The sequence below is a fragment of the Ranitomeya imitator genome, chromosome 1 (assembly GCF_032444005.1).
Source record: "Ranitomeya imitator isolate aRanImi1 chromosome 1, aRanImi1.pri, whole genome shotgun sequence".
Lineage (NCBI taxonomy): Eukaryota > Metazoa > Chordata > Amphibia > Anura > Dendrobatidae > Ranitomeya > Ranitomeya imitator.
The window spans coordinates 1,061,701,821-1,061,717,538 of NC_091282.1; the positions used below are offsets into that span (position 1 = coordinate 1,061,701,821).

The 15,718-nt window shown below is 41.0% G+C and overlaps 1 protein-coding gene across 4 annotated transcripts in view; it reads right to left on the minus strand.

Annotated features, from left to right (window-relative positions):
- FSTL5 (follistatin like 5) overlaps positions 1 to 15,718 on the minus strand; it is a 1,350,822-nt gene that overhangs the window by 274,599 nt on the left and 1,060,505 nt on the right. The window lies entirely within an intron of this gene.

Below are 15,718 nucleotides of genomic sequence, written 5' to 3' on the forward strand. Positions count from 1 at the left end.
ATGGAATCAATTGTTCTATATAAATAAATAATAATAATACTAAGAGTTGACCGAGTTCTCTTTCTGATCAAACCACTGCCTCTTCTTGCCTGTTTTTGTGCTACGGACTAATCCCTATCTGCACTGCTGTGCTTGCTAGGCATGCCACCTTGCCAGGTTGGATTAGTGGCCTCATCATTAACCACGTCATCTTCAAGGTCATCTATCTGATTCTCTTTCTGAGCTGCAATTTTAGGCCTGTCCTGATGGCAACTGTGCATCATGATTATCCTGGCTTTATTTTTGACAAGTACTCTAATAGAGGTGTTACGTGCAAATGCAATATATCTAGCAATATGTGGCAATTTTATTAAGATATCAGCTTAATTACACAGGGCAACAGCAGACTCACAAAAAATAGAGATAAATAGTTATGTTTGCATATCTCTGCAGGCTTTCCACCAGTCACACAATTGTTAGATGTAGATACGCTGTTTAATAAACCAATAGATAAAGCGTAGGATTGTGCAGATTGGTCAATGGCACTCCTGTCTCTTTCCTTTGAGGAGGCTGCTTCCAAGTAAAATGAGGCTTGTATAATGTCCATGACATTGGTTTCAGGCCTGTCAGACTGACCACAAAACAGGCCCTCGCTTGCATACACTGCATTCCGAATTTAATTCCAATGCTTTTAGTGTCTGGTAGAATCCAATTTACTGACCTTGATCATACAGCTCCCCCAACTCTTGTATTATATTCACCTTACAGCGGCTTCACCCGCTATGACAATTGTTCCATTGGGATCCAGTGGCAAAAATGAACTGTGGAGCTTACAAAGCATAGCTTTCACAGCACCTGCTGGCCCTGTGCTAATTGTCAGCGAGGGTCCCATAGTTACATGGTGGTGCTGGTGGGCAAAGCCCAAAATTCAAATTGGAATGTATGAAATAGCATTGTAAACTGATAGGGAATTTGTATTCCACTATTTTGTTAACTATTTGGCATGAAGGAGGGTCCTCCCAAATGAAGAAATGAGAGCTTTCACAAATGTTAAAGTAAAAAATAAAGCCAAAACGCTCCTTGTGAACATATGCTAAAGGGGAGAAAAAAAAAATTTTGTTTGTTTTTAATTTTTAATTCACACTATATACATGTAATTAGGAAGGAAATCATTTTTCTAAGCATTTTTCCTTTTAAAAAAGATTTGGGGTTTGGTTTGGTTTGGTTAGTCTTTGAAAAATCTGTAAAACCGATGCAAAAGTCTGACAACATTATTTCCAGATACCATATGTGAGTCAGAAAGGCATGCAGGAATCTTCTCCATGCTGTTCCCATTTAGTTTTAGCTCTTTCCCTTCAATTTCAGTTTTTTACCCATGCCCCCAAACCTAGTTGTTGGGCCTAGCTGGAAAATGTTCGGCTATCCCTTTGACTTGCATTGGATTCCTTATATGGTACGAATACATAGATATTAGAAATTATTTGTGCCAATTTTCCACAATCCAAATGTCACTATTCAACCATCACTAGTTATTAAAAAAAAATTGGAATCTGATTTTGTGTACTCTCTTTTAATACACCCCTATAAAGGTCACTGATTACTTTTACAGTCCTAAAATTGAGATAATTAGATAACATAGCTGGTCAATGCAATAACATTAGCAGCAGTGTAAGTGGCATAAGCAATTTCTGTGAGTCGTTTCACACATTTTTTAGTCCAGCCCATGCACAAGCACAACAGGGTACAAGTCTGACACGTTGTGAACGACTAGAGAAGAAGGTGCAAGAGTATCTCAAGCTCAATATCAATGCCATAAGGGGAAATTTGGGCCCTTTTGCATTTTGTTCTTTAAAAATGGAAGAGAGGCCTGAGCTTACCTGTCATGACTAGGAGGTTTTGTCATGACCGGCAGACAGCATTCTCTCAGAATGTGCCTTCAGAGCTACTAGTGGTGTCCTAACGGATAAACGCATCCATCTGTCCCCTGAAAGTGTAGACTGCTTAACTTTGATCAAGATGAAGAAGTCATGGATCTCTATGACTTTTGCAACCCAGTCACAGACTGGGAAGACAAGGCGATGGTGTAGTTTTTAGTGTGATATATTGATCTTGCGTTCTTGCAGCCCTGTGACACCTATGTTATGGCTTCTGTGCCTGCTGTTGCTACTGCTGCTGATGTTACCAGCATTTTTTTTTAAATGTGGAGACTCCATGTTGGGTGTCTATCTGTAGTGGAAGGGGTGTCAGAGGCCCATTATATTATTTCTACTCTGGGAAAATTGATGCCACTTCAGTAGTGTGTGACAATAATTATTTGAAATGTGGAGACACCAAGTTGTGTCTCCATCTGGTGGGTTGCCTGTAGTGGAAGGGGTGTCAGAGGCCCATTATAGTATTTTTACTCTGGGGAAATTGATGCCACTTCAGTGGTGTGTGACAATAATTTTTTGAAATGTGGAGACTCCATGTTGGGTCTCAATTTGGTGGGTTTCCACCGATCGGAGATGCTGGTATTTGTCATACTGTCATACAGATGACAACTTTTGAAACAACCGATGTTCGGGTGCTGAACCCCAACATTAGATGTTCGGTGCGGAACCCCGTACTTTAGTGTTCAGGTACACCCATCACTAATTATGTAATTCAAAAGTAAAACTTATCTTGCAAAAAACAAGCCCTCATATGGGCTATATGGCCAGAAAAATATAAAAGTTATGGCTCTTAGAAGAAAAGGAGAAAAAAAAAACAAAACAAAAAGAATGTAGACAGGTAGTGAAAGGTTTAAGATACAGCACATTTCTGCCTAATTGAAGCCAAGCTCTTATTATACTAAAATACAAAATTGCTTAGTTTTTAGTATCTCTTGACAAATCTATGTATTACAAATTTCAAATGCCATCTTGGCTGGAGACACTTTATGTTAGAGTTATACAATTTGCACTTCAATTTTAACCTAATAAAGATATATTTTAGCTGCTTGTGTTAGATCGACACTTTACACTTTAGACATTGCTTTCACTTGTGGCCATATCACAAAAATTAATATATGTGTGATTAAGAATGCTTGGATTTAGTTTCAACTTGTATTGTCTACCACAGACCCGCTCTATATTGCCAATATGGTCATTAGCACAGTAAAAACATTTACAAAATCATTGAGCCTGACATATCTAATTATACTGTAAGAATCTAGAAGACACTACATTGTTACTATTACTCATTGTTATTAGTATTGACCAAATTTTCAACCCAATGTTTACACTGAGTTTCATTATGGAAAGGCAGGTGAGATTCTTTACAAATTGAAATGAAATGTTGGTTCTTATCAGTATCATAGTAGGTTCAGAGTTGCACAGTTTTACGACCCCACATTAAATCATCTAGCAATATCATTTGAGAGGCAAACAATTTTACTTTTAGTAACCCATATAACATTTATTCCTACTGTATGTGGAGGTTAATCGTTTTCTTGGCATAGAAGTATGTATTGACCTCATTAGCTGAACCTGACTCTAATTAAACATTTCTCTGTTACATGTCTCCATTTTCAGCGGTCCTGTTCAGATTTGCTGTAATAAATGCTGACAGATGGCATAGGCCAGTTGTTGAACTAAGAAAGGTAATATGCTCAGAACAGATTATCAGAATCATAAATTGTAGTTGCTAAATAGTCTGCATTAGCAAATTAATTTAACCCTTCGTCATGCGCACCTCTGGCACTCTCGCATTCAGGTGCAATCTCACCCAATATGAAGCATATGAGCCACCTTCACTGCCGTGTTTGTCACATCAGAACTGATAGACCTTGTGATGAACCAACTCAGATGTTTTGCCTGGACATCCACCTGTTGGCTTTTGAATGGATGGATGGACTTCATTTCGTATTCTTTCAACTGTCATGGCACTAACATGATGCAATTTGGAAATATTTTTGGCTGAGAGACCTCTATTGAGGAGCTGGATAATGATTTCTTGGGAAATTTTCTTCATGGCTGGTCCTCACTTCAAAGTAGTGACGTTTTGCCTGGGAATCAGCCTAATATCATATTGAACTATTAGGGAATGTGAACACAGGTTGTAATTTGTAGTACACAGGAAGAAAAAGATTTTTTCACCATCACGAGAGAAACACTAACAATGTAGTGAGATGACAAGAATCTGCATAACTAATCATATGCTGACTAGCTGGGCAATCACGTGTGCCCACTATCAAAGAGAATGAATATTCACTGCTCACCTCTCCCATGGGAGAGGAGAGAAGTGAATATTCATTCCCTTTGGTAGCAGGCACACATGAACGCCCAGCAGCTGCAGGAAGACAGCGGCTGCAGCTAACACCGTGCTCTGTTATGTAGGCAATCCAGTGACACAGTGTGCCAGCAATCAGAGCACATACAGTGATTTGATAATTACCCAAAAACAATAGAACGAGCTCTGAGACGTGGAATCTCTGTAGACCGCAATACCTGAACCTATCCTAAACACAACTAAAGGCAGCTGTGGATTGCGCCTGTCACTACCTATGCAACTCGGCACAGCCTGAGGAGCTGACTAGCCTGAAGATAGAAAAACAAGCCTGACTTGCCTCAGAGAAATACCCCAAAGGAAAAGGCAGCCCCCCACATATAATGACTGTTAGCAAGATGAAAAGACAAACGTAGGGATGAAATAGATTCAGCAAAGTGAGGCCCGATATTATAGATAGAGCGAGGATAGCAAAGAGAACTTTGCAGTCTACAAAAAACCCTAAAGCAAAAAACCACGCAAAGGGGGCAAAAAGACCCACCGTGCCGAACTAACGGCACGGCGGTGCACCCTTTGCGTCTCAGAGCTTCCAGCAAAAACGAATAGACAAGCTGGACAGAAAAAGTAGCAACAAAAGCAAAGAAACACTTATCTAAGCAGAGCAGCAGGCCACAGGAAAGATCCAGAAGCTCAGGTCCAACACTGGAACATTGACAAGGAGCAAGGAAGACAGAATCAGGTGGAGTTAAATAACAAAGCAGCCAACGAGCTCACCAGAACACCTGAGGGAGGAAGCTCAGAAGCTGCAGTACCACTTGTGACCACAGGAGTGAATTCAGCCACAGAATTCACAACAGTACCCCCCCCTTGAGGAGGGGTCACCGAACCCTCACCAGAGCCCCCAGGCCGACCAGGATGAGCCACATGAAAGGCACGAACAAGATCTGGAGCATGGACATCAGAGGCAAAAACCCAGGAATTATCTTCCTGAGCATAACCCTTCCATTTAACCAGATACTGGAGTTTCCGTCTAGAAACACGAGAATCCAAAATTTTCTCCACAATATACTCCAATTCCCCCTCCACCAAAACCGGGGCAGGAGGCTCAACAGATGGAACCATAGGTGCCACGTATCTCCGCAACAACGACCTATGGAATACATTATGTATGGAAAAGGAGTCTGGGAGGGTCAGACGAAAAGACACAGGATTGAGAATCTCAGAAATCCTATACGGACCAATAAAACGAGGTTTAAATTTAGGAGAGGAAACCTTCATAGGAATATGACGAAAAGATAACCAAACCAGATCCCCAACACGAAGTCGGGGACCCACACGGCGTCTGCGATTAGCGAAAAGTTGAGCCTTCTCCTGGGACAAGGCCAAATTGTCCACTACCTGAGTCCAGATCTGCTGCAACCTGTCCACCACAGAATCCACACCAGGACAGTCCGAAGACTCAACCTGTCCTGAAGAGAAACGAGGATGGAACCCAGAATTGCAGAAAAATGGAGAGACCAAGGTAGCCGAGCTGGCCCGATTATTAAGGGCGAACTCAGCCAACGGCAAAAAGGACACCCAATCATCCTGGTCTGCAGAAACAAAACATCTCAGATATGTCTCCAAGGTCTGATTGGTTCGTTCGGTCTGGCCATTAGTCTGAGGATGGAAAGCCGAGGAAAAAGACAGGTCAATGCCCATCCTGCCACAAAAGGCTCGCCAAAACCTCGAAACAAACTGGGAACCTCTGTCAGAAACAATATTCTCAGGAATGCCATGCAAACGAACCACATGCTGGAAGAACAAAGGCACCAAATCAGAGGAGGAAGGCAATTTAACCAAGGGCACCAGATGGACCATTTTAGAAAAGCGATCACAGACCACCCAAATGACTGACATCTTTTGAGAAACGGGAAGGTCAGAAATGAAATCCATTGAAATATGTGTCCAAGGCCTCTTTGGGACCGGCAAAGGCAAAAGCAACCCACTGGCACGTGAACAGCAGGGCTTAGCCCTAGCACAAATCCCACAGGACTGCACAAAAGTACGTACATCCCGTGACAGAGATGGCCACCAGAAGGATCTAGCCAAACTCTCTGGTACCAAAGATTCCAGGATGACCAGCCAACACCGAACAATGAAGTTCAGAGATAACTTTAGTAGTCCACCTATCAGGGACGAACAGTTTCTCCGCCGGACAACGATCAGGTTTATTCGCCTGAAATTTTTGCAACACTCGCCGCAAATCAGGGGAGATGGCAGACACAATGACTCCTTCCTTGAGGATACTCGCCGGCTCAGATGAACCCGGAGAGTCGGGCACAAAACTCCTAGACAGAGCATCCGCCTTCACATTTTTAGAGCCCGGAAGGTACGAAATCACAAAATCGAAGCGGGCAAAAAATAACGACCAACGGGCCTGTCTAGGATTCAAGCGCTTGGCAGACTCGAGATAAGTAAGGTTCTTATGATCAGTCAATACCACCACGCGATGCTTAGCTCCTTCAAGCCAATGACGCCATTCCTCGAATGCCTACTTCATGGCCAGCAACTCTCGGCTGCCCACATCATAATTACGCTCAGCAGCTGAAAACTTCCTGGAAAAGAAAGCACATTGTTTCAACACTGAGCAACCAGAACCTCTCTGTGACAAAACCGCCCCTGCTCCAATCTCAGAAGCATCAACCTCGACCTGGAACGGAAGAGAAACATCTGGTTGACACAACACAGGGGCAGAACAAAAATGATGCTTCAACTCCTGAAAAGCTTCCACAGCAGCAGAAGACCAATTAACCAAATCAGCACCCTTCTTGGTCAAATCGGTCAATGGTTTGGCAATGCTAGAAAAATTACAGATGAAGCGACGATAAAAATTAGCAAAGCCCAGGAACTTTTGCAGACTTTTCAGAGATGTCGGCTGAGTCCAATCCTGGATGGCTTGGACCTTAACCGGATCCATCTCGATAGTAGAAGGGGAAAAGATGAACCCCAAAAATGAAACTTTCTGCACACCGAAGAGACACTTTGATCCCTTCACAAACAAAGAATTAGCACGCAGGACCTGGAAAACCATTCTGACCTGCTTCACATGAGAGTCCCAATCATCTGAGAAGATCAAAATGTCATCCAAGTAAACAATCAGGAATTTATCCAGATACTCACGGAAGATGTCATGCATAAAAGACTGAAACACAGATGGAGCATTGGCAAGTCCGAACGGCATCACTAGATACTCAAAATGACCCTCGGGCGTATTAAATGCAGTTTTCCATTCATCTCCTTGCCTGATTCTCACCAGATTATACGCACCACGAAGATCTATCTTAGAGAACCAACTAGCCCCCTTAATCCGAGCAAACAAGTCAGATAACAATGGCAAGGGATACTGAAATTTAACAGTGATCTTATTAAGAAGGCGGTAATCAATACATGGTCTCAGCGAACCATCTTTCTTGGCCACAAAAAAAGAACCCTGCTCCCAGTGGTGATGACGATGGGCGAATATGTCCCTTCTCCAGGGATTCCTTCACATAACTGCGCATAGCGGAGTGTTCAGGCACAGATAAATTAAATAATCGACCTTTAGGGAATTTACTACCAGGAATCAAATTGATAGCACAATCACAATCCCTATGCGGAGGTAGGGCATCGGACTTGGGCTCTTCAAATACATCCTGATAATCAGACAAGAACTCTGGGACCTCAGAAGGAGTGGATGACGAAATAGACAAAAATGGAATATCACCATGTACCCCCTGACAACCCCAGCTGGATACCGACATAGAGTTCCAATCCAATACTGGATTATGGGTTTGCAGCCATGGCAACCCCAACACGACCACATCATGCAGATTATGTAGCACCAGAAAGCGAATAACTTCCTTATGTGCAGGAGCCATGCACATGGTCAGCTGGGTCCAGTACTGAGGTTTATTCTTGGCCAAAGGTGTAGCATCAATTCCTCTCAACGGAATAGGACACCGCAAAGGCTCCAAGAAAAACCCACAACGTTTAGCATAATCCAAATCCATCAGATTCAGGGCAGCGCCTGAATCCACAAACGCCATGACAGAATACGATGACAAAGAGCATATCAAGGTAATGGACAGAAGGAATTTGGATTGTACAGTACCAATGACGGCAGACCTATCGAACCGCTTAGTGCGCTTAGGACAATCAGAAATAGCATGAGTGGAATCACCACAGTAGAAACACAGACCATTCAGACATCTGTGTTCTTGCCGTTCAACTCTGGTCATAGTCCTATCGCACTGCATAGGCTCAGGTTTAATCTTAGACAATACCGCCAAATGGTGCACAGATTTACGCTCGCGCAAGCGTCGACCGATCTGAATGGCCAAAGACATAGACTCATTCAAACCAGCAGGCATAGGAAAACCCACCATGACATCCTTAAGAGCCTCAGAGAGACCCTTTCTGAACAAAGCTGCCAGCGCAGATTCATTCCACAGAGTGAGTACAGACCACTTCCTAAATTTCTGACAAAATACTTCTATATCATCCTGACCCTGGCACAAAGCCAGCAAATTTTTCTCAGCCTGATCCACTGAATTAGGCTCATCGTAAAGCAATCCAAGCGCCAGGAAAAACGCATTTACATTACTCAATGCAGGGTCTCCTGGTGCAAGAGAAAATGCCCAGTCCTGAGGGTCGCCGCGCAAAAAAGAAATAATAATCAAAACCTGTTGAATAGGATTACCAGAAGAATGAGGTTTCAAGGCCAGAAATAGCTTACAATTATTTTTGAAATTAAGAAACTTAGTTCTATCACCAAAAAACAAATCAGGAATAGGAATTCTTGGTTCTAACATAGATTTCTGATCAATAGTATCTTGAATCCTTTGTACATTTGTAACGAGATTATCCATTGAAGAGCACAGACCCTGAACATCCATGTCCACACCTGTGTCCTGAAACACCCAAATGTCTAGGGGAAAAAAAAGACTGAACACAGAGCTGAGAAAAAAAAATGATGTCAGAACTTCTTTTTTCCCTCTATTGAGAATCATTAGGTTGGTTCCTTGTACTGTTATGTAGGCAATCCAGTGACACAGTGTGCCAGCAATCAGAGCACATACAGTGATTTGATAATTACCCAAAAACAATAGAACGAGCTCTGAGACGTGGAATCTCTGTAGACCGCAATACCTGAACCTATCCTAAACACAACTAAAGGCAGCTGTGGATTGCGCCTGTCACTACCTATGCAACTCGGCACAGCCTGAGGAGCTGACTAGCCTGAAGATAGAAAAACAAGCCTGACTTGCCTCAGAGAAATACCCCAAAGGAAAAGGCAGCCCCCCACATATAATGACTGTTAGCAAGATGAAAAGACAAACGTAGGGATGAAATAGATTCAGCAAAGTGAGGCCCGATATTCTAGATAGAGCGAGGATAGCAAAGAGAACTTTGTAGTCTACAAAAAACCCTAAAGCAAAAAACCACGCAAAGGGGGCAAAAAGACCCACCGTGCCGAACTAACGGCACGGCGGTGCACCCTTTGCGTCTCAGAGCTTCCAGCAAAAACGAATAGACAAGCTGGACAGAAAAAGTAGCAACAAAAGCAAAGAAACACTTATCTAAGCAGAGCAGCAGGCCACAGGAAAGATCCAGAAGCTCAGGTCCAACACTGGAACATTGACAAGGAGCAAGGAAGACAGAATCAGGTGGAGTTAAATAACAAAGCAGCCAACGAGCTCACCAGAACACCTGAGGGAGGAAGCTCAGAAGCTGCAGTACCACTTGTGACCACAGGAGTGAATTCAGCCACAGAATTCACAACAGTGCTCACTATTAAATATCAGTGAATATTCACTGCTCCACATGCCCATAGTCCTGGTATGGTGAGCAGTGAATATTCTGGCAGCTGTCCTCTGCTTGTAGGCAGCGCATAATGTCACTGCCATGCGCTGCTCACAAGGATAAATCAGCTCCTGGCATCGGAACAGGATGCTGCGAGGAAGCGCAGGTAAGTAAGTAGAATATTTTATGTTTATTGTAATGTTTTCTGATGGGGCCATGCATACCAGGATGGGGATGGTGGCCCTGCATACAGGATAGTGATGAGGGGGCCATGCATACCAGCATAGAGATGAGTGGGACCATGCCTACCAGGATAGGGATGAGGAGGCCATGCATACCAGGAAGGGATGAGGAGGCCATGCATACCAGGATAAGGATGAGGAGGCCATGCATACCAGGATAAGGATGAGGAGGCCATGCATACCAGGATAGGGATGAGAAGGCCATGCATACCAGGATAAGTATGAGAAGGCCATGTATACCAGGATAGGGATGAGGAGGCCATGCATACTAGGATAGGGATGAGGAGGCCATGCATACCAGTATAGAGATGAGGAGGCCATGCATACCAGGATAGAGATGAGGAGCCAATGCACACCAGGACAGAGATGAGGAGGTCATTCATACCAGGATAGGGATGAGGAGACCATGCATATCAGAATAGGGATGAGCGGCCAAGCATACCAGGATAGAGATGATGGGGCCATGCATACTAGTATGGGGATGAGGAGACCATGTATACCTGGATTGGGGAGATATATACCAGGATAGAGGATATTAGTACAGAATTGGCTTCATTTTTTTTTTCTAATTTCCTCCTCTAAAACCTAGGTTCAGCTTATGGTCAGGTGCGTCTTGTAGCCCCAAAAATATGGTAATTTTAGACCTGGCAGGGTGCTATAAAACAATATTAGATTGAAACAATCTCACCCAATGCCAGTCCACATTAGCTTCTCTGGCAAGGGTCTTCAGACACTCATGTGGATCTGTGGACATCCAGCCACTGTACAGTTGTCCATATTATGGGTAGAAGGTATAGGTGTCAGTTAAAAGAAAATAACCACCTCCCAGTGCCAGTTGAGAGAAAATAACCACCCCCATGCGTTTCATCCCATCCTGGGACTCATCTGGAGATATGGCAGCCTGAGTGGAGGACTCAGCCGTATCAGGCAATATAAAGCCTTTTGTGGGAGAGATGTCCTAAAAATGGCTCCACTTAAGAATTCAAACTCCCAGGAAGTACACATGTCATATAGGAATCCAATAGATGCACTGTAAGATGCAAGGGAATTCCCCACTTACCAATCAAAGTGATAAGTACAATCACAAAGTAAATTTTCATTGGTGATACTGTGGTTTTTTTTTACACAGGCCCTGATTTTCCATTTGTAAATCACAGTTTAAATGCTGCTGATTGGCATTATCAATTCCTTGGATATCTTTTTGTATCCCTTTCCTGTTTTATACAGTTCAGCTACCTTTTACAGTAGATCCGTTGACATTTCTTTCTTATACAGTTCAACTTCTTTTTTCCCATAGATCAGTTAACAATTCTTTTGCTTTCCCCATGACTCACAATCCAGAAACATCAGTGGTTGGATGAATGATGCAAATATCTGCCTGGATCCCAGAAATGTCTCCACTTAAATAGAAATTCAAACTCCCAGTAAGTACACGTCATATAGGGATCCAATAGATGCACTTCATTTTTTTTTTTAAATTTCCTCCTCTAAAACTTAAGTGCGTCTTATAGTCCCGTGCGTCTTATAGTCCGAAAAATATGGTATTTTTCTCCCAGGTACTACACTTTCAATACAATTGCCAAACTCCATGATAATGCTATTTTTCTGCAGAATAACCATATGTCTGCATGTTGATAGCATTAACCAACATAAGGGGTTACCTCTAAAGATGGCATTAGGATAAGTAGCTTGTGTAATTATAAGGTAATGTGCTTCAAAAATGATATTCATGTAGTACTAGGTATTGACCACTATTAGCCATAGATGCCATTATTTATGATACAGTTGGAAAAAGTATTTTGTGAGATAAAAGGAGGATTTCAAACAATTATATCAGATATTTAGTTAAATTGCATTTACATGCGACCCCATTCATTTTCTAGTTTTATGTCAGAAAGTTTGACTTCCGAAAACCAGTTAGCCACTTGTTCCTATTATGATGAATATATTCTATCTCTGGCAAAATAGTATGGATATACAGACAGTCTCAATATCTCTCTATATAGAATTTTCCATATCAAGTATTAATTTCTTTGCTTCTACATTGATGATTTTATATTTTCTGCTGTGTTTTCACATTTTTCTACTACTGTTTCTGAATATTCTCTGTATATTTTGCCCTTTTGCTCTGTATTTCATTTTTTAATTGTATTTTTTGTATAGAAAAACTGTGCTATGTCAGCCACTTGACACAACGAAAGCTTTTAACTTGGCTTATGACCCTTTTTAATCAATATGCTTATGGTTTCATTGCATGCTGAAAGAACAACTAACCTCCACAAAAACCTTGGAAAAGGTGAGCTATTCATATGCTTTTAAAAGCATCCTCAGTATCTTTGCAGTTCATACTAGTAACAAATTTATTGTAAAATGAAGACATAAAAGCAACTATTCAATAAAGAAATAATTTCACATTAAACTCTAGGGTATTGTATTACCATTTCTGTTAATGTTTGACAAAAACACTGCAAAAAACATCAGAAAATACTCAAATATTATATAGTGCTGCTTAAAAGTATGTGAACCTTTGAGAATTTTCCAGATTTAAGTATAAATTATAGTAGACATTTTATCCTAAGTCATATTGCAAGACTCGTTAAAGGGTTGATTGTGACTTGTAGGATCGCTACTTCCAACAGGTGGCACTATATATTTCAAGTCCTCTTTTTCTCTGAAGAGGCAATTTGCACAATAGACATTATTTCAGATTACTATTTCAGATTTTCACACAATTTCTAAAAGTAGATCACAAGATCCAAAGCAAACAAGTAAATGCAAAAAAATAAACTGAACATTTTTAAAGAAAATTAACCAACATCATATGTCTGTGGGTGGCAAAAGTATGTAAAACTTTGCTCTCAGAATCTGGTGTGATCCCCCTGTACAATGATAATGCAGCAAAAGTTTCTGCTAATTGTTGATTAGTCCTGCACATTGGCTTGGTGGAATTTTCGCTCATTCCTCCATACAAAACTGCTTCAACTCTGTTATATTGGTGAGTTTTCTCCCAAGAACTGCTCACTCCAAACCCTTCTACAACATTTCTATAGGATTAACGCTAGATTGTTGACATGGAGACTCCAAAGTTTTAACTTCTTCTCTAACAATTCTTTTGTAAAGCCCTTTTTGTGCTTTAGGTCATTGTTGTGCAGTATTGTTCTTGATACTCAAAGACTATTGACAGATTTCCTGACATTTTCCTTTAGAATTTGCTGATAAAATTCAATATTCTTTGTTTTATCAATGATGACAAGGAGTACTTGCTTAGATGCTGCAAAATTAGTACACAACACGATTCTACACTGTATGGTTTTTATGCTCGAATACAGTATTTTTCTATCTAGAAACAATGATTCTCATTTAAACCAAAATTCTCTATTTTGCTCTCATCCATTCACAAAACTTTGTTTCAATAGCATTCTGACTTTTGAATGTGATCTTTAGCAAAATGTACGTACAAGGGCAGCAATGTTATTTTTGGAGAGCAGAGGCTTTCTCCTGGCAATCCTGTCATGTACACCATAGTTGTTCAGTGTCCGAATGTGACAGTGGTGTTTAGTTGCTAATGTGAGAGAGGTTACCTTGAGTTCCTTCTTGACTTTACAAACTATTTTACACATGGCTATTGGAGTGTTCTTTGTGGGTCTACCACTCTAAAAAGTTCATAATAGTGGTCTTCAATTTCTTCTATTTGTAAACGGACTATGGACTGGTGAAGTCCATATTCTTCAAGTGGTTTGTCCTGATGAAGAAGTTGTAACACTTTGAAACGCGTTAATGAATAAACTGTTTACACTTTAATTCTGCATCCCTTCATGCTTCTTCAACGGCAGTGCACATTAACGTATTTGCTTCCAGTTTTTTGTTTTTCAATTTTCCTTGGGGGTCTGCAGCAGCTTTAAACTCCCATCAGTGGTTGTGTGCACACAACCTTACCAGGTGAGCACCACTGTACATATTCCTTTGAAATTGTTAACCCAGATAAGACCCTAATTACAATATTTATCCTTTTCAGTTTTCGACTCTTTACTACCAAACAGCAATTGACTCTCTAGACCTAACCCAGGGGCCTTGTTTACGTTCAGATCCCAGTACAGGGGTTAAAGGGTGAAGATCAGACCACCCAAGGGCTCTGGGAAAAGGAGTAGCTAATGCCAAGCTAGATGCCAAGCTAATGCCAAGCTAATGCCAAGCTAGAAGGACGTAGATCTGGGGATTTATTATGATGGAATATAGGCTGAACTGGATGGACAAATGTCTTTTTTCGGCCTCACTAACTATGTCACTATGTTACTAAGCTTGTTTGTGGTTGCCATTTTGGAGCTGTGAATAGTGTATGCGTGACAATACCCTTCCAAAAACATGTGATGATCAGACTTTGATAGTTTTTTGATTTTTAAATAAAACAGGTCACCCACTCATACCTGATAGTTATGCCATTGACTGAAAAAAACAGACTGGAATTTTACTTTCAAATTATCTGTTAATTCTGAAAGTGTATGTATTGTTGCCATTGCTAGACATCCATTATTGAATCTTTTTTCCCCAATTAAAAAAATGGCAGTCATATTTTTTACCCATTTGTTTTATTTTGTTCTCTTTATCTTTTTAGGACTTGTGTGAAAATTTGGTGTAGTTTTAGGTTAAATCAATAGCAGAAACATAGAAATTCCAAAGGTGTTCACCTTAAGCTTCAAACACCACTGTAACTGCATAGTAAACTAACTTCACAGTTTATATACAAAGAAAATATGTTGATACAATTATGGCATAATACAGCAGAGATATCACCTCCAAAATAACATAGAACTATATCAGGCTACGGTTATATCACAAAGGCTAAATCAAAAAGACTCAAAGTTCTACTTCAAGTTGCAATTTACATTTTAAAAGCAAATGGAACTTGATACTTTTAGGAGGTTTTGAAGAATAAACACTAAAAAGCAAATAACATTTTCATTGGAAACTGACCATTATTTTTAATCTTTAAAGACTCCATAATTACAGGGTCTGTATCACAGGACTGGTGTATAGCAAATGTAGTGCCAATATTCAAAAAGGGGACAAAAACTGAACTTGAAAATTATAGGCCAGTAAGGTTAACCTCTACTGTGGGTAAAATCCTGGAGGGCATTCTAAGGGATGCTATGCTGGAGTATCTGAAGAGGAATAACCTCATGACCCAATATCAACATGGGTTTACTAAGGACCGTTCTTGACAGACTAATCTGATCAATTTCTATGATGAGGTAAGTTCTGGACTGGATCAAGGGACAGTACAAAGACCTTTCTGATGATCTTTTTAATCATAGACCTGAGGCAGGGACAAGGGGGCATCCTCTATATCTGGAGGAAAGAAGGTTTAAGCATAATAACAGATGTGGATTCTTTACTGTAAGAGCAGTGAGACTATGGAACTCTCTGCCATA